Source organism: Hemicordylus capensis, chromosome 2 (genome assembly GCF_027244095.1).
Source record: "Hemicordylus capensis ecotype Gifberg chromosome 2, rHemCap1.1.pri, whole genome shotgun sequence".
NCBI lineage: Eukaryota > Metazoa > Chordata > Lepidosauria > Squamata > Cordylidae > Hemicordylus > Hemicordylus capensis.
This window is the reverse complement of record NC_069658.1, coordinates 19,067,173-19,086,089: the sequence shown is the minus strand read 5'-3', so window position 1 is coordinate 19,086,089 and position 18,917 is coordinate 19,067,173. Positions and strand designations below refer to the sequence as shown.

Below are 18,917 nucleotides of genomic sequence, written 5' to 3'. Positions count from 1 at the left end.
TCCGGGACCTTAAAAACTGAATTCGTAGTGTGTGAAAACATCTAGCTTCAAAGTTTGTTTTAATTATTTTTTAAAAGTGATATAACAAAACATTACTCATAGATGATTGCTGATCTCAGAAGAACTTGTGGTACAGGCCATCATGCATTAATACAGAGTGGTTTCATATGTTCACTTGGGTAGGAACTGCAGTAGCCTAGTAGAGAAGCAGAATAAGCCATTCACCTTCACAGCACAGCCTCTAGTGTGAAGTGAGCCTTCCCCTGGAGTAGCCAATTATTCAGAGGTCCACTCCATGTGTGTCTTCCCCCCCAAAACTGAGAGACAATAAATAATACATACTGGTTTGTATTGGCGAATCATATGTATTGGCTATGTATTCATTCATTCATTCATTTACATTTCTAGCCCACCCTATACCCAAAGGTCTCAGAGCAGATTACAATAAAACCAATATAAAACATAATTAAATTCACCATCATCTATATAGGTGAGAGGTGCGTCTTCGTGATTCTTCTGTATGTACACAATGTCAGAGCTTGGTGCACCTCAGAGGGGAAGGAATTACACCATCTAGGGGCCACCACAGAGCAAACCCTTTCATGTGACCCTACCCCTTTAACTGCTGGCAATGGTAGCACTACCAAGAGGGCCTCTCCTATAGATCTTAACTGATGGGCGCAGGTCTGTATGGAATAAGGTGTTCCTTCAGGTATTTGGGGCCCAGGTTGTTCATGGCTTACAAGTCAATGTTTATAAGTCAAAACCTTTCATTGGGCCCCGTGGCAAGTTGGCAACCAGTGCAGTTCCTTTAAGTCTGGCATGATGTGCATCCAGCCAGAAGTACTCATCAGTAGTCTTGCTGCTGCATTCTGCACTAGTTGTAGCCTCCGAACCATCTTCGGGGGCAGCCCCACGTAGAGTGCATTACAATATTCCAGTCTGGAAGTTAGCAGAGCATGGATCACTGTGGCCAGGCTATCTCTGACCAGAAAGGGCTGTAGGTGGCGGACAAGCCTGAGTTGAAAATAGGCACTCCTGCCACCTGGGCCAGGAGTGGAGAAAGCTTCATGGAGAAAGCTTAGTTCACACTGGAGGCTGTGGAGGAAGGGCTTGTGCTGCTCATCTACAATGAATATATGAAGCGCAACAAAGTAAACCCCACCCTACTCTAGGGATGTGCAAACTGGTTCCGGGTTTCAGGGGTTTGGTTCGGGGGTTCGATGTTTCTGGGTCGAACCAAACCCCCGCCCAGTTCTGTCCGGACTGGGACCAAACCCCTCCACCAGTTCATGAATATTTTTTTAATTAATTTTTAAAAAACTTTTCTCTCCTCCATGGGAGTTTGTTGGGGTGGCAGGGAATGGTCTATGGGGGTTCCCCATTCTCCCCACTGGCCTTCAAAATGCCCCCTCTGGCCCGTTTGCATGTGCAGTGGCCATTTCTTAATTTTTTTTAAAAATGACCACCGCAAATGCTAAAATGGCCTCTGCGAGGCCCAAAATGGCCGCCGTGCCAATATACGGAGGCCCGAATGTATATGGAAGCCCGAATGTATACGTCCAAAATGGCTGCCGTGATAATATATGGAGACCCGAACAGGCCCCCAAACCGGCCCAAGCTGGCTGGAGGGGGGCATTTTGAATGCTGGAGGGGGAAGGGAGGACTTCCGCGGACACACACACACACCCCGCCGCTGCCCCAACCAACTTCCCCGGAGGGGAGAAAGGTAAAAAAAATTATTATTATTATGTTTTTAAAAATCTTTGCGACCCCCCCCCCCCCGAACCGGACTGGACCAGGAGGTTCTAGGGGGCGCAGAACCGAACTGGGCTGGTCAGGTTTGAGTCCAGTTTGGACTCAAACCAAACTGGGCCAGCCTGTTCCATGCACACCCCACCCTACTCTTTATTTTCAGTTTATTTGAATTAGAATGTTGCTGTCAGTGGAATATTGATCTTCCCTTAATTCCTCCCCCACTTGGTACAAGTCTCCTGTGCATGTCCTACCAGGAATTTTGAACAGGCTGCAGCTGGAAGAGTAGACTAAATATTGTATGGGATCTTGCCCACCACATTCCCCAAAGATGCAAAAAGGTTTGCTTGAGCTCATGGTGGGTACAATCATCTGTATATATATTTCTCCTAGGTGTGCCTGGGGAAAATGCATCCCGGCAGCCCAGCTGATTGGCTGGGCTGCGGAGGTGCCTGATTGGCTGGCACACCCAGGAGGAGGAGAATTGGCCGGACCACGCTGTAAATGGGTTTTCTTGGTTTCCAAACAGTTCTTCTCTCAAAACTTGGTTTTCTCCCTGCTTTCCGACAGACCTTCCAACAGTCCTTCTGAGTAACAAAGTTGTTTTCATTTCCACCGCATCCTGTATAGTTGAATTCTTCACACCTTTTTGACTTTATATTGAAAAAGAAGCGTGGTGCAAAAGACCACGGTGGTGGCTGCAGACTCTAGCGAGCGAGAGAGGCAAGTGGGGGGGAGACAGAGTGAGCGTGAAAGGTGCGGGGGGGGGGGAGAGACAGAGTGAACGAGAGAGGCGCGCAGGGGGGGAGAGACAGAGCGAGCAAGAGAGGCGCGCAGGGGGGAGAGACAGAGCGAGCAAGAGAGGTGCACAGGGGGGAGACAGAGCGAGCGAGAGAGGCGCGGGGAGAGAGACAGATCGAGCGAGAGAGGCATGGGGGAGAGAGACAGCGCAAGCGAGAGAGGCGCGTGGGGGAAAGAGCAAGCGAGAGAGGCATGGGGGAGAGAGCACGAGCGAGAGAGGCGCGCGGGGGTGAGACAGAGCGAGCAAGAGAGGGGCGGGGAGAGACAGGGCGAGCGAGAGAGGCACGGGGAGAGACAGGGCGAGCAAGAGAGGCGCGGGGAGAGACAGGGCGAGCGAGAGGCACAGGGGGAGAGACAGGGTGAGCAAGAGAGGCGCGGGGGGAGAGACAGGGTGAGCGAGAGAGGCACGCGGGGGAGAGACAGGGTGAGCGAGAGAGGCGCACGGGGGAGAGACAGGGCGAGCGAGAGAGGTGCACGGGGGAGAGACAGGGCGAGAGAGGTGCGCGGGGGAGAGACAGGGCGAGAGAGGCACGGTGGGGGGAGAGACAGAGCGAGAGAGAGAGGCGCGGAGGGGAGAGAGACAGAGCAAGCGAGAGAGGCGGTGTGGGGGGCAGAGCGAGCAAGAGAGCTGGGGGGGGGACAGAGCGAGTGAGAGAGCTGTGGGAGGACCAGCCAAACAAATTCTCCCAACTAACCCCCAAAAGGAAGTGAACTACCGCACAGATGCTCTGTGCGGGTTCAGCTAGTTCATAATTTATTTCTTGCATTTCTATAGTGCTCCATACTAAAAAGTCCCTTGGTGGTGCACAATCTAAAAAAACCCATTAAAACATTGAAACAATGTATAAATACATATTAAAAATGCCAAAACCCAGAGCTTTAAAACTATAAACCAGGCTTCCCCAAACTGCGGCCCTCCAGATGTTGTTGAACTACATTCCCAGCATCCCTAGCCACAGTTTATTGTGGCTGGGTATGCTGGGAGTTGTAGTTCAGCAACATCTGGAGGGCCGCAGTTTGGGGAAGCCTGCTATAAACTAAAAGCCTGACTAAACATCATGCTCAACATTTGGTCAAAATCTTGGTCAAAGACAACAAAAAGGGGAGGGGACAGCCTCTGGTTGAAGCAACTAATGAACAGTTCTAGATCTCTACCATTTTCTGTTGTGATTGTAGCCCTAACTATTCAGTAAGGTTGTTCATGCGACCCTGGAATCAGGGCGGGGAGGGCTGTGGCAGATCCTTTCCTTTTCTTTGGCTGCACCACTCATGCACCCACATGAGCCATGCTGCAGGGAGCGATGTGGCCATTTGAGGCCAGGGAAACAAAGCCCAGCCTCCAGAAATCCCATAACGCACTGCATGAACAGTGCATTGCTCATGCAAGCACCACTTGTGCACCCACACGAGTGGCTGCATACCCACATGAGTGGGTAAACTAGCGCACTCACACTAGCACACCCACATGAGTTGCCGCGCCACTTGTGCACCCACACGACTCATGCTGAAGGGAGTTACATGGCCATCTTGAGGTCGGGGAAATGAAGCCCAGTCTCCAGAAATCCTACAATGCACTGTGTGAGCAGTGCATTGCTCACACAAGCAGCCTTGCCTAGGTAGGGCTTGCAAGCTCAAGTAGGGCTGCTCATGTGAACAGCCTTAGTTTCTGATGTTTCTGATGTTGCTGCATGATATAAACTGACATTTTGTCAGCTACACCCACTCCCACCCTAAGCCATTGGATGACCAGCATGATATTATGGAATGTTCACAAACACTATGACTGCTGAACGGAAAGAATTATGGCCAATTGATGCAATTACTTTAGAGGAAAACCTTTGCAATTCATTCATTCATTCATTTTATCGTATTTTTATACCGCCTGATATGTACATCTCTAGGTGGTGTACAAAATTTTAAATATTTAAAAATCAACCCAGACAAAAATACATGAGACACAATAAAAACAATAGTATAAAACAGTTATTAAAACTAATTAAAATTATTAAAATTAATTTTAATTAAAAGCTTATGAGAACAGGAGAGTCTTGAGGGTCTTCCTGAAAACAAACAGAGAAGGAGATGCTCATTTCAGCAGGGAGGATATTCTAAAGCTCTGGGGCAGCCACAAAGAAAGCCCAGTCCAGGGTCCCCACCAAATGAGCTGGTGGCAATCATAACTGGACCTCTCCAGAAGATCGTAACAAGCAGCAGGACAAAGGAGGCACTCTCTTAAATAGCCTGGGCCCAAGCTATTAAGGGCTTTATAGATAATAACCAGCACTTTATATTTCACTCAGAAACGTATCGGCAGCCAGTGCAGTTCTTTCAAAACCTGTGTTATATGGTCCCTTTGTGTTGTTCCAGAGACCAATCTGGCTGCCGCATTCTATACCAATTGTAGTTTCTGGACTACATACAAAGGCAGGCCTATCTAGAGTGCATTACAGTAGTCAAGTCTGGAGGTTACCACTATATGTACTGTTTTAAGGTCATTTACCTCTAGAAATGGACATAGCTGACATATCAGCTGAAGCTGATAAAAAGCGCTCCTGGCCCGGGGGAGTGTAACCCTATCCAGAACAGACAGATCTAAACCATCTCTTGGGTTCCAACCCCGCCAAAGTCAGTACCTCCATCTTATTTGAATTCAACTTCAGTTTGTTATCACCCCTCCAGCCCATTACCGCCTCTAGGCAGGCATTAAGGGAAGATATGCCATTTGCTGACATATGCTTGTGGCAAGAGTTTGTGACAAGATATGCCATTACCTGATAAGTGCTTGTTATCTAGCACTTCATGTGATATCAGGGAAGGTGGAGTTGCAGTTGGCATCCTGGAAGACAGGAGAAATTTGCATATTATCCAGGGTCATATGAGCCCACATGGTTGACCCAGGGCACCTTCTTTATAAATTAACCCCATCTCTATTTGTAGCCCCTCAGAGTGAGTTTGGCACACTCTTACTTGCCTATTCTTAGTCCGGAATTAGCTTATCGCCTTCCAGGGCTAAATAGTGTTGTGTCTGCAAATTGAGGATTTTTTCACCTTCTTCTTCATATTCTTCTATGCTATTCACACCAATGGGTATCTGCACATGTGCAAAGTCTACTTGGGAACTTTCTAGAACTGTTCCTCAGTTATTTTTGGCAGTAACTCCATCCCCTTAATATCCTCCTGAATGATGCTCACTACGCTTCTCTCACACTGTCAGGGGAGTGCAGGTATTGGAGGGTTGATTTAGTCTGTATGCAGCCAGATGCACTATTATAGTGAAGGGGGATCTCCATGAAATAGCCCCTCAGAGTCTGGGGGCCTAGAGGTGACTAGGACTCCTGGATTTTGGAGTCCCTTTGGGAAATTGCTCGCGTCATCCATTCAGAGCTTATGGGGCTGGGGTAACTTGGGTGAGCCTATCTCTATACAGTGCACGTGTGGTACTGAAAAGGCTTCAGCAATCACATGACTGCTACTGGCTCGGGATGTGCACCAAGTGTTTGTGGCAACATTGAACAGTCAAGTTAGCATCCACACATGCTCAGATGCCATTTCCTTCCTGATGCTGCCCAAAGGTTGCTGGGAACAGGGAACTTCCTGTTCCTAGCAAGATGCAGCTGGGCAAACAGAGAGCCAGGCTGCTGAATACAAACAGCGCTGCTCGGGGGTGGCAGGGGGCGATGGAGGAGCAAAGGAGGGACAGTTAAGGCCTTCCTTCCTCCTCTTAAACTGCCTACTCCCCCCACCCCCGCCGCTGAACTGATTCGGCGGCGGCAGCTCGAAGCGTTTCGGCGCCTCGGAATAGAGATGCTGAAACACTTCGAGCACTTCCCTACTACTGGCCTCTGAGCTTGATTAGATTGCCTGGTGTAGGTGGGGGAGAAGTTAACACCTGGGTGTCTGCTTCCCCCTGAGGTTTGATTCACAGTCTATTTCAGTTATTCAGTTTCAGATCTTTTTATAATGAGATAATAAAGTATGACCCTTATGTTTCAACCTCTTACGTATCTCCGTGTCTCTTATTGGGGGTCTGTGCACAAGTTAGAGGGCTAGGAAGAAATCCCCTCACAGAACTATAAAGGTGATTGGCAAAGAAGCTGAAGGGGTTGTGAAAACAGTTGAATTCTGTATAGTAATTCAAGGTAACTGCCCAAATCTTTGGCAAGATGTCCCTAGGTAATCCTAAATGTTTCTAGATTCTTCCTGCTCTGTTGTTTCAGAATCTGTGCCATGTGCACACACATGGGTAATAAAAGGGTTCTAGTGTTGTTAGGAGATCTAGCAGTAGAAAGCCACTGAATGGGTATCACTGTTCTACATGGTACTAAACAGAAAATTAGGAAGACAGAACTCTGGTTAACTATGCACAACCAAAACCCATAGAGGGGCCTAATGAGGGCTACTGCTAAATGCATGTGGCCACTACGATTAAAATAAAATAAAATAAAAAATAAAGCAAATCAAAATATAGTCTATAGTCAAACTCCTTAATTGTGATGCATTTGCCGAGTTTCCCTCTTCCATCGTCAGCCCTGCTCTGATGCCATATGGTCTACCATGGAACATTTAACTTGTCAGATATAATGGATTGTCCTGGAAGCAGATTTTTGCTTTGAGCGCTCGACTCCTTTCTTGCATTTCACTCTCAGCTCCAGGCTGCAGGATGAAGGATTGTGGTGGAAATGCAAAGAAGAGACACACAGTTGATTCCCCTTAAGAGAGTGACCTATATGCCACAAATTTTTACCCGCGAACAGAGGCATTATCCTTGTCACTGACCCTAGCAGGCTGCATGTCAGAACCATTTAAATTTGTCCGGACTTAACAGATTGTGCAAATGTTTCAGAAATCAAGTGCTTAGTAATAATAAAAGCTTGTCATTTCAACTTATGCAGCAACATTGCAGCTTACATTGGCCAAGCAATGAGTATTATTTATTGTGACCTACATGTAACCTAAGTTGCCTGCTTTGTAGATCTTGGGTGCAATCCATGGATCCCAAGCTCAGTTTATTTCAGTGGGGCTTGCATGGGCTAATGTGCAAGCTCCGTTGACTATATTTGGAAACTCGGCTTACTTTCTCAATACACAAGTTCATATGCCCGAGAGCATTGAAAGTTTATATAAATGTGTGTGTATGAGAGAGATTACTACTGCCATTGAAAATATATTTAACATTGTGTACCAGGTGGTATGCAGAACTGCCATGGTTCCTATCCAGAGGACTTCAGTCTACATGAAGAACACAACAAGGGGTGGGGGAGGGGGAGGCCATGGGATTCTGTGGTGTTTTAGGTTCATCCATTTCTTGATCCAGGCCAGCTTTTGAATGGGGCTTTAGTTACTTCCAGTCCTGGAGTAGAGGCGGGGCTAACAGACAGCCAGCAGCAAGAGCACTGAAAAGCAGTCTGAACTTGCCTCTCTGTACATAATATCGATTTCATTAGACTATTAATATTCCTGATGATTCCACTCCACTGCCTTGTCCTTGCATACCACAACTCTTTCCCTTGGATTCTACAGATTCCATCTTGTATGGGGTCCATGTGGGCAGGTGGAGGGATGGAATTTCCAGGGGGTCCTATTTCCCACTCCCTATTCTGCCCAAGAGAAATCCATCAACTATTCAGTGCCCATGCTGCAGCTGCACAGAGTCCCTTAGGCATTGCTGTGGACCACTGATACCTTTAGTGCACAGTTGCACCTGGAAACCTCTGCTCAAATGCAGAACTACTGTGGCTTGCCCTGTGGGAACCCCTGAGGGTATTCACACGTGCAGCAGGAACTGGGCTAAGGGAGCCCAACCTGGTTTCTGCTGAGCATGTGAGGCTCACACCAGAGTCCGGTGGCTACAAGGCGACAAACCCGCCTATGTAGTCTCCCAGTTAAATGCAGTTAAGAGAGCAAGCGCTCTCCTAACCCTGTTTTTCTGGTTGTGTGTCTGCCACAGTTCTTTACAGCTGCTGCAGCCACACTCGGGGTGAGGGGGACTCCCAGTAATGCACCTCGCACTTGAGTGGTGCATTATCGGGGCTCTGGGGGGTGGGGTGCTGTGCGGCAGTGTTTCCCTGCACACAGTCTTTGGAGCAGCCAGGCAAGGTGCGTTGGAGCAGCTGGGCAGGTGGCCCTCCAGAGAGCCGATGCTCATCTGGGTGGGCGATCTGCCTGCCCAGGGAACTGCCACCAGTCTTCTGCGGGGAAGGTAAGCTAAACCCTCCTTCCCTGCAGACCCGCCAAAGCTCTCCACACGTATTGTGTGAAGAGCTTCCCTGTCTTCTCCTAAGCCATTGTCGTTGCCAGACAAAATTAGTTTTTGCGTCCGCAACAGTCAGTCCCATTTTGATAATATATTTACACATTTTAATGATACATCACAATGTAAATTTTTTGTCCTGATCTTATGAGCTACAACCAAGATTAAAATCTGAAAATTGAGAATTTTCTGCTCTATACCTTTCTTAGCTAAAACTTCAGAAACAGTCATTATATTGCAGAAAAGTGAACATTAACAATTTGAAGAGGGCAGAAAAAACATTCTTTAGGAAATATTTATTTTGTCCATTGTAATTTGAAGGCTGCTTAAAGATAAGTACTACTGAAATTAATTTTAAGTAAGACTCAAGATGAAAGAGAGCAATCTATAGTGATATATTTCCCACAATGCACCTGGCATTATGCTGATTATTTGCTGAAGTGGCATATTTACCTTTTAAAAAAAATATAGCATAACTTTCATAACACTGATAACATTGGACGAGCCAAGTCTCAAGTGTAACTGTCTTATTAGGGTATGGATGCCCTCTGCTGGATAATGCTAATTTGAGCCTTCTGGATGTATTCTAAAACTTTTCATTGTTTTTCACGTGGGAAAATCCTAATACTTTCTTTTCCTCCAATCGGTGACATGACTTGATACTTTCCCAAAATTGTACTGATGGTTGTGCATGTCCTTTTCCCCACTAGAGGCAAAAGTAATAAATAGTCATAGATGGTGGAAATATATATTTAATATTTTTCCTTACAAAAATGTAATCTGAAGCAAAAGAAATACACAACATAGCAGAACCCTTATTGTCTGGGTACTCTAAAATACAGCATTTGTCTTCAAAGTGTTTGAATTCAGAGTGAGATGTAGAATCCATACTTATGGAAGTGCTGTGCATTCAGTTAGCATCGAGCCGTGGCAGACTCTTTATTTTTGCTGTGTCTTCATAGTGAGCTAAAGGTAGCGTTCATCTGTTACCAAAAATGTTTCTCCAGTGTTGCCCCTTCATAGTTGAGAGTGTTTATGTAGCCAAGAATTGGAGTGAGAAGAGATAGAGTAAGTGATGGTACTGATACTGAAACTCACAGAACAGGCAACATGCAAGCCAAGAACAATGTTCTACATTTGCTTCTGCAATATGGAAGCATAGGGTATGGCAAGTCATGAACATTAATGTATTGATTTTTATTTTATTTTGTGCCTTCATTTTTTAATTTGGCACCCATGGACTTTTGTTTATTGATCTATCATAGTATCTGATCACATCCAGAAAATGCGTTTTGGGTTTTTGTTGTTTTGTTTTTCTGTTTTCTACATCGTTTTGTGGCGTCGAAGCTCCGTAGAGACTGTATTAGTAATTTGAATAGTTTGTGATTTTGTAGACTTTTGAAATTTTTGAATTTTCTTATTAATGCTATTAATTGTTATTGTTTATTAATCTGCTCTGTGAGCGCAATAAACATATCTATCTATCTACATAGTTTTGAAGTTTCAAGGTTTACCTACAAATGTCGCATATGTGTCTTGAATACCTCACGACAGTCTTGGATGCATGCACGGCAGTGGTTTTCAAACTGTGTTCTGGGGAGTCCTGGACTTGCTTGGGCAAGCTGGCTTGTAGGGATCAATGAGGAGTCATAACAGACATGCTCCCGTTAGTGGCGGCTGTCAATCTTCGACCACAATTTAGAGAATTGTTGCTTGTGTTCTGGGATTCCTTTTCAGCACATTCAAGTTGGGAGTGGGCCCTGAGCAGTGCTCTGTGTGAACGAAGTGTGTGCCCTAGAGTGTGTGCCCAAGAATCCTCTTGGCTGCTGATATAGGAAGAAGCTATTCACATGCGCAGGCAAAACCAGGCTAAGGAAGCCCACCTAGTTTTGCCTGTGCGTGTGTACTGTCAGGATTGGGCCCGATCCCAACGTGCCTTGGTACCAAACCCAACTCCACAGCCACCCAAACCCAAATGCTCTCCTAACCCAGTTTCTGTGATGGTCTAGCAGACTGTAGAGATCCTGGGAGGGGATGGGGAACACCATAATGCACCACGCAGTTGCACGTTGCATTATGGGAGCTCTGGGGGCACAGAGAGACGCATCCTGGCACCCTGGGCCTCTGAGCTACCGGCAGCAGGTGGAGCCCTTGTTGGTTTGCGGGGAGGTAAGAAAGGGCTCAAAGAGTTCTCTGAATGTCCGCTTGAAAGGCAGTGCATAGGAATATAGGAAGCTGCCATATACTGAATCAGGCCCTCGGTCCATCTTGCTCAGTATTGTCTGCACAGATTGGCAGTGGCTTCTCCAAGGATCTCTCTCAACCCTGTCTTGGAGATGCCAGGGAGGGAACTTGGAACCTTCTGCTCTTCCCAGAGCGGCTCCATCCCCTGAGGCGAATATCTTGCAGTGCTCACACATCAAGTATCCCATTCAGATGCAATCAGGGCAGACCCTGCTTAGCTATGGGGACAAGTCATGCTTGCTACCACATGACTCACTGTATACAATGCAGGCACAGGAGTCCTTGGAAGAGAGCTTGCCCATTCACTTCAGTGGAGGTGACAGCATCACACATGGAGGTGGGTGATTCTCACTATCACCAAAAAGCGGGCTCAGGTACCCTAGCCACTTTCTGGTGAGCGTGAGAACCACTGTGCTCGCAGGTGAACCTGGTGTCCTCAAAGCGGGTAACCCACTTACGGAGCCCTCCCCTTAGACGAGATTAGCGGAGCAAGCACTCCACTAACCCCATCTATTTGCTCGTGTATTGCTGTGGCATGGCTCTGCATGAGGAGACCCCCGCCAGGAGGTTGAAATCAGCCTCCCAGCCCTAGGAAGTCTCTCCAGGATGCCCCGTGCCCTTGCGTGGGGCATCCTGGAACTTCTGGGAGCTGCACGGCCCCCCGATCCCTGCAGCCCCCTCCAGATCCGTGACGGAGCTGGCAGTCGTGTGGGCAGCTGATATGGCTGCCCAGGGCTTCCTGCCTGATTGTCTAAGAGTGGCTAAGCCCGCTCTCCCCGCAGACCTCACTTTGGCAAGTCTCACTGACTGTGAGACTCGCCTCATGGATTATTATGTATGAGTGGGGATGTTACCCCTGCTAAATGAGCAAAGATGCACCTTTTAAAGTGGTGGATCTTTTACATTAAGCATGGGGAGAGCAAGTGTCCCTATCCAACCCCAACACAGCATCCTTCCAGTGGCTTTTCCTGGTGTTTCTTTTTAAATTGTGATCCCTTAAGGGACAGGTGACCATCTTTATTTATTTATTATTTTTCTATGTGGACCACTTTGAGAACGTTTGTTGAAAACAGGTATATATGTAGAAGTAGTAGTAGTAGTAGGGATGTTCCGTCCATCGTGAGAAACAGAAAAGCCCTTGTCGGTGAAGGAGCCCACTGTGTTGTATAAAAAAGCTAGCACAGTGTAGCAGAATTATGAAGAAAATGAACTCTGAGCCAGGAAATCTCTGGTTCAACTCTTACTACAGCCATGGGCTTTCTGGATGGCCTCTGGCAAGATACCAGCCCCAAGGTTTGTGAAGTGATAATAATAATAATAGTCAACATTCCATGCAGTGGTACACCAGCATAAGGGATCCACCAGGGCTGCTGCAGAATGGGAAAGGGAGCACCAGCAGTTTTGCGCAACCAGCTAGGTTGCACAACTACTTAAAGCAGTGTCCACACAGTTGTTCAATGCTCCTTCTGTTGTTTCTAAGAAATTGGGCAACCTGACCTATTGCACAAAACCATCGGGGCTGCCCTAACCATCCCACAGCAGCATAATGCTGAACAGCATACGGTGCCAGCATACTGCTGCACAGAGTGCTGGCCAATGTCGCCCTACCTCTTGTAACAACCAGTAATATAATGAGGCTATTCACAAGACGGGGCAAAATCGGGCTAGCGGAGGCCAATTTTGCCTCATTGTGTGAACCACCAGGTTCAGCTGCGAGCCCGGTGGTTCCTAGGCGGGTAACCCGCCTAAGTACCCCTCCCCTTAGCCCAGGTTTGCGGAGCGAGCTCTCTGTAAAACCGGGCTATCTGGTTGTGAGTAGCCGCAGCGTGGCTCCGCACTGCAGCTACTCATAAGTAGACCCATGGAGGGTAGGCGAAAAGCCACCTCCCAGCTCTAGGGGTCTCCCCAGTATGCCCTGAGTGCTCGTGCAGGGCATACTGGGGCTTCCGGGGGGCGCGCAGCCCCTGAGCTCCCCAGCCCCCTCCAGCTCTGTCACGGAGCCCGCAATTGTGTAGGTGGTCGATCCGGCCGCCCAGTGAGACCCAGTCCATTGTCAGCTTTGCTTAGTCTTGTCTTTTGTGGTTTTCTGCCGCTCACTTAAGACGCTTTTGTTTAGGCAAGCATTTGATTGGTTTGCTGTTTCATTGGGGCTTTTTTGGTTTCCTGAGTTGTGTATTTCTTTTTTCTGCTGCACATTTAAAAATGATATTTATGAATGTATGTATTGTATTTTAAATTATGTTTTTTGTCTGTCTCCTTAAGCAATAAGTATGGAATGGAAAGGTGGGGTATATATTGCATTGCTGCTGCTGCTACTACTACTACTACTACTACTGATAATAATAATAATGATGATGATGATGTAGTGATGTGCTTTGAGCACTCCTGAATAACACTGTAGAAATTCTAAGAATTATGCTTAGCTTTCTGCGCAAACTGGAGTTCCTGCACCTGCAAGGGATTGCTTGGTGAGCTGTGAAATTTTGTTCATAGCCGGAAGAGATTTTAAAATAAATAAATAAGCAACTTGATATCCCAGGCTTGGGATGGCAAAATAACTGAACTCAATAAAAGGCAAAACCTTGACCTGTTTTATATCTAAGCAGGTTTTGGCAACCAGTGGCTGTCCGGTTAAGCTATGCTCTTTGGGAAAGCACACACTTATTTCTGTGTATGTCTTTGAATTAACCTAATGCGCTTATTATGTAGTTCATAAGAATGAAGAACACCATTCATAATATAAGTTGCTATGTCTAAAGTTTCTACGTTAATCATTTTAGCCCGAGTGGATGGAGGGGAATGAAAGATTTCATGACCCCTCACTCAACTTTTTCACCTATGCCACCTGATCATGGCCGTGAGCACAATCCCTCTCCCTTGTGTTATTTGCTACCGTTTACCCTCTTTTACCCACAGTTCAACAAAGCAAGGACAGGAAGCAATACTTTCGGCCCTCATTCTGATTTGCCTTCATGATGACACCATATGGCCAAACTAGATTTGGCTGTATGATGTCCAAAGCCAAATACGAATAAGGGCAATGCTTTCTGCCTTCACTCCTCTGATCTGTGATTTAAAGCAAAGAATTAAACAAAATTGCGCCCAACAGCACTGCAGAATATGACTGTTCTTGGCAGTCTGTGAAAAGTGTGGGAAATTGTGGAGACACTTCATCTCTTAATTTTTTAGCATGTCTTCTTTAGTTATCTTTTCTACACTACAAATCCCAAAATTTAGCCTTTCTCTATAGGGAATGTTTTAGCCTTTCTTTATAGAAAAGATATTCTAACCCCTTGATTTATTTTGGTTGCTCTCTTCTGCCATTACCCTGGCCCTTATCATTTGTTGTAAGAAAGACTTCAGCAGCATAAACATACACATTTACTCAGAAGTAAGTCCTACTGGCCCACATGTGGTGCAGCCATCAGCTGCTGTAAGGGAGTGGTGTCCCTGTGCAGCAAAGCTGCACTGAGCTCAGCTGATGTCTTGCCGACTGCTTGACCCTCAGGAATGTATTTTTGGATGGCAAAGAGCACTAACAGAGGTTGGGGAAATCAGCAAAAATCGCTCTGCTCCCACCCTGCAGGTGTTCTGCTGCTCAACAGGGTATCGGCTGAGCTTGCTATGCAGGGATGTAGTTCATGTGGGCCGCTGGATACGTTGGGCTTAGTTTCTTCTTGGTAAACATGCTTCAAACTGCAACCTTAGGAATGTTTGTCTTGCTTATTCATTTATCTACTGGATCTATATGCTGCCCAGCTGACAAATACCCTCAGGTGTATTTACAATAGTGATTTAAACTTTGTATCAATGGGTCGTGCAAGATTAAGAATGTAAGGATTGCCCTGCTAGATCAGACCAAAGGTCAATGTAGTCCAACATCCTTTGTCCAGCAATGACCAGCCAGATGCCTCTGGGAAGTCCATGAGCAGGGCATGAAGTCAGTAGCTCAGTGGAGTTGTCTTTCCCCAGTGAATTCAGAGGTATACTGCCTCTGGACGTACTGGAGCTCTTCTCACAATCAGTGAGAAGAGCTCTCTGGAGGTCTGTGATCAGAGTGGGTTTGACTCACCCTCCCAGCAGATGCGCAGCACTTTGTCCCTGGATGGGCAGATTGCCCGCCCAAATGAGAAGCGGCTCGCTCTGCAGCTCCCAGGGTCAGGGTGCCAGGACGCACCACCACTCGTTGCCTCGCCCCCCGGAGCTCCAATAATGCACTGCATGACTAGGATCCCCCCCACCCGAGTGTGCCAGCCATAGCTTCAAGCAGCCGTGGCACAGCCTCCCCCCCCGAGTGTGCGAACCAACCCCCCCCCCAGTGTGCCAGCCATAGCTGCAAGCAGCCGTGGCTGACACACGATAAATAGAATGAGATTAAGGGAACACTTGCTCCATTAACCTCATTTAAGAGGGAGGCTACTTAGCTGGGTTTGCCATCATGTAGCTGCCGGGATTGGGCCCAATCCTGGCCGTTCACACGAGTGTGCAAAATTGGGCTCATCTAACCCTTTCCCACGCCATCTAAGCGAGTGGCTGTCAAAGGCTATTTGTGCCTCTCAATTCTGTTGCTTTCAAGGTTTTAAGAATCTGTATCTGGTTTTTTAAAAGTAGTTTTACTTCCAGGTTTAGTAAACAAAGACACGTAAATTTCACATATGCGAAAAGCCCTTGACAAATGATGGGTTATTTTATATTGCTGTAAATTAAGCATCTTCAAAGATTTCAAATATCAGATGCTTATTTCGTGCTGTTCAGCTTTGCTTAACATTCAAAGATAAAGGGAGGCTTCTTGTACTGAGTCGTTCGTCTGGGCCACTGTTCAGCCCTACTAAGTTAAGATCAGTGTTCCCTTAAAGCCATATGAACAGCGAGGCTTCTCCAGAGTCTCATGGAAACTCCTTGCCACTGAAGCATAGCTCCTCCTATGCACTTTTCATTTGGGTTATGTAATTATTGTGCCACTACAAGGACTGAATAATCAAATCCTTATATTGTATATTTTTACTCTAGCTGTTTAGATGCAGTCTCTGTGGCAAGAGACTGTTAATCTCTTCTGTTCTTCTTTAATGTTCTGTTCAACAGAACATTAAAATCAGAAATATTAAAATATTTCTGTCTGTACTGTGTAATATTTCTGTGTTCAACACTAATGTACAGACAGAGATTATTTTCTGTATTATTTTCGGTAGATGTTTTTCCAGGATTTCAAATCCTCAAACTTAGATTATTAGTTAAAAATTCTCCTTCCCCTCTACCCCACAAACTTACATAAGAAGCATTTCAGATTTAAAGGAAACTGCCAATGGATAAGGACAAGTCCTTTGCTCTCAGACACTAGGATTGAGGTATATACTGTAGTGCTACAGGAGTGAGATCTGCTGGGTAATCTGAGATTAATTTGCATAGATTAAGCAGTTCCTGTGAGACAAACAAATGTAGAGATCTATCACAGAGGTAATAAGATTTATTTAACCCATGAAATATAATTGCTTTAAAGGCCATTGGATAGCAACAATTGTTTTTTTTGTTTTTTTTGTTTAGACACTTAATTGAATTACAGGAATATGTTGCATTTGTATTGTTTTCAGTTCCTGCATTTATTAAATACATCACTGTTTCCTGCCCTATGTATTCAGAACTGTTTACTGAATATTTCTTTTAAGAAATAGTAGTATTGTTTAAAGCCAGTTTAAAGCCATCACTCTCCAAAGTACTCTGAGTCTGGAACAATATATATACTCAGTAGTTGTTGAGGGTGTTGGCTCCTGAGGAACCAGGCTGTAAAGTATTTCATAAAATATTGTTTATTTTCTCTACATTTTAATTCTTGTATGTTTTGAATCTGTATAGTCCCATCAAGAAGAGGTTTTCACTGGGATCTTTTGGAAACAAAACATTTTGCCATTCCTTCTTTTCCTATTGGGATTTTTTCATCCCTACATTTCCTCTATATTAGGCATAAGGGGGTCATTCACACAATCAGAAACTGAGTTCTACCTGGGTTTGGGAACTGTGTGTGCTCCCAGTTTTGGGTTGCGTGGAAGCAAGATAGGGGGAAAACCTGGGTAGAAGTGATTGTGTGGAAGCAAAGTAGGAGGAAAACTTGGGTAGCTTTCCCCCTTATCTTGCTTCCACACAATCACTTCTATCCAGGTTTTCCTCTTACTTTGCTTTACACAACCATAAATTGGGAGCACACGCAGCTCCCAACCCCGGGGAGAACACAGTTTTTGATTGTGTGAATGATTTCACTGTCCGGGAGAATAAATGCTAAAGCTTATTATGTCAGTCCAGGGGACAGTTACACAGATGTGACTCTATTGTCAATAAATCTCTTATTCCAAACCAATTTACCGAAGAAAGAGTTCCACAGTGGACAATACCTGGGATGTTGCATCTTCAGGAGTAACATATCAGCAAGGCTGTAATCCAGGTGTGGCCAAAGTTGTAATTCTCACTTGGTCAAAAGGCTAAGTTGAAACATCCATCACTTTATGTCTGTTGTCATTTCCACACAACAGGAACTGAAACGTTTGGACATCTTGCTGGTCCATTCTGTCTCTCCAAAACTGTGCCTTACAATCTCCTCCATGTTTGTAATCCTCGACTCACTACTGAAACATCTCTTGAAAACTGAAATTTTGTCAACATTATTGTAACCATGTGGGGGTTTTTTGGTGGGAGGGTGTGTGTGACTTGCTTATGTGAGAAGAAACCATTTATTAAAAATAGTTTTTAATTTATTAAAAAGTCAATTATTTATTTATTTATTTATTTATTTATTTATTTATTTAAAAGTTTTTAATTTATTAAAAAACTAGCCACTTAGCCACCAGAAATTATGGGGGAGTAATGTGCTATTGGGGTCCCAAATGGGGTTAAAATTTAACCCAGAAACATATTTAAATGTTTGTTTAACTTCACTTCAGTAGTTGTCCAAGCACCAGCGCTTTCCATGGCTGGTTTTTTGCTGGAACACCAAAGTGGACCCTGGGGTTGAAAGAGTACCTCAGGGAAGAGGCATCAGCCAATGTGGAGTTTTTGTACAACATTCACTCATTATTATTTATTTACACAGTCAGACAGGTGTTATTGACTGGTTTGTTTTATCCAGCATCGAGTCCTTCCCAAGGACCTGGGATGGCTGAATTTTATTATTTTATTGAATTATGTTGTTGCTGTTGTTATTATAGATATCGTCACAGAATATAGGCTGTTCCCAGTCAAGTTGCTTTTTCTCATTGGCTGATGGTGATTATTATTATTATTTCTTGTTTACACAGTCAGACAGGTGTTATTGACTGGTTTGTTTTATCCAGACATCGAGTCCTTCCCAAGGGCCTGGGATGGCTGAATTTTATTGTCAATTGTTATAGATATTGTCGCAGAATATAGGCTGTTCCCAGTAAAGCTGCTTTTTGTAATTGGCTGGTGGTGATTTCTGTGGCCCCTATGGTGTTGAGGTGCTCTTCAAGGTCTTTTGGAACTGCACCTAGGGCACCAATTACCACTGGGATTATTTTGGTCTTTTTCTGCCACAGACTTTCAATTTCAATTTGTAGATCTTTGTATTTTATGATTTTTTTCTATTTCTTTTTCTTGCATTCTGCTATCCGCTGGTATTGCTATGTCGATTATTTTAACTTGTTTTTCTTTCTTCTCGACTACAGTTATATCTGGTGTATTGTGTGGCAGGTATTTGCCTGTTTGTAGTCGGAAGTCCCATAATATTTTTACATCTTCATTTTCTACCAGTTTTTCAGTTTTATGGTCCCACCAATTTTTGGCTACAGGTAGCTTGTATTTTTTGCAGATGTTCCAGTGTATCATCCCTGCTACCTTGTCATGCCTTTGCTTGTAGTCAGTC

At 45.3% G+C, this 18,917-nt stretch overlaps 1 protein-coding gene and 1 long non-coding RNA gene across 21 annotated transcripts in view; one reads left to right on the top strand and one right to left on the bottom strand.

Moving 5' to 3' along the window:
• The window catches only part of TCF4 (transcription factor 4), a 515,439-nt gene that overhangs the window by 220,993 nt on the left and 275,529 nt on the right, over positions 1-18,917 (top strand). The gene's annotated exons all lie outside the window — the stretch shown is intronic.
• Positions 43-5,389, bottom strand: LOC128342238 (uncharacterized). The gene is made up of 2 exons (XR_008314854.1): positions 5,328-5,389; positions 43-196 (listed from the first exon to the last, which is right to left on the bottom strand). It is a non-coding gene; the product is annotated as an uncharacterized LOC128342238 (long non-coding RNA).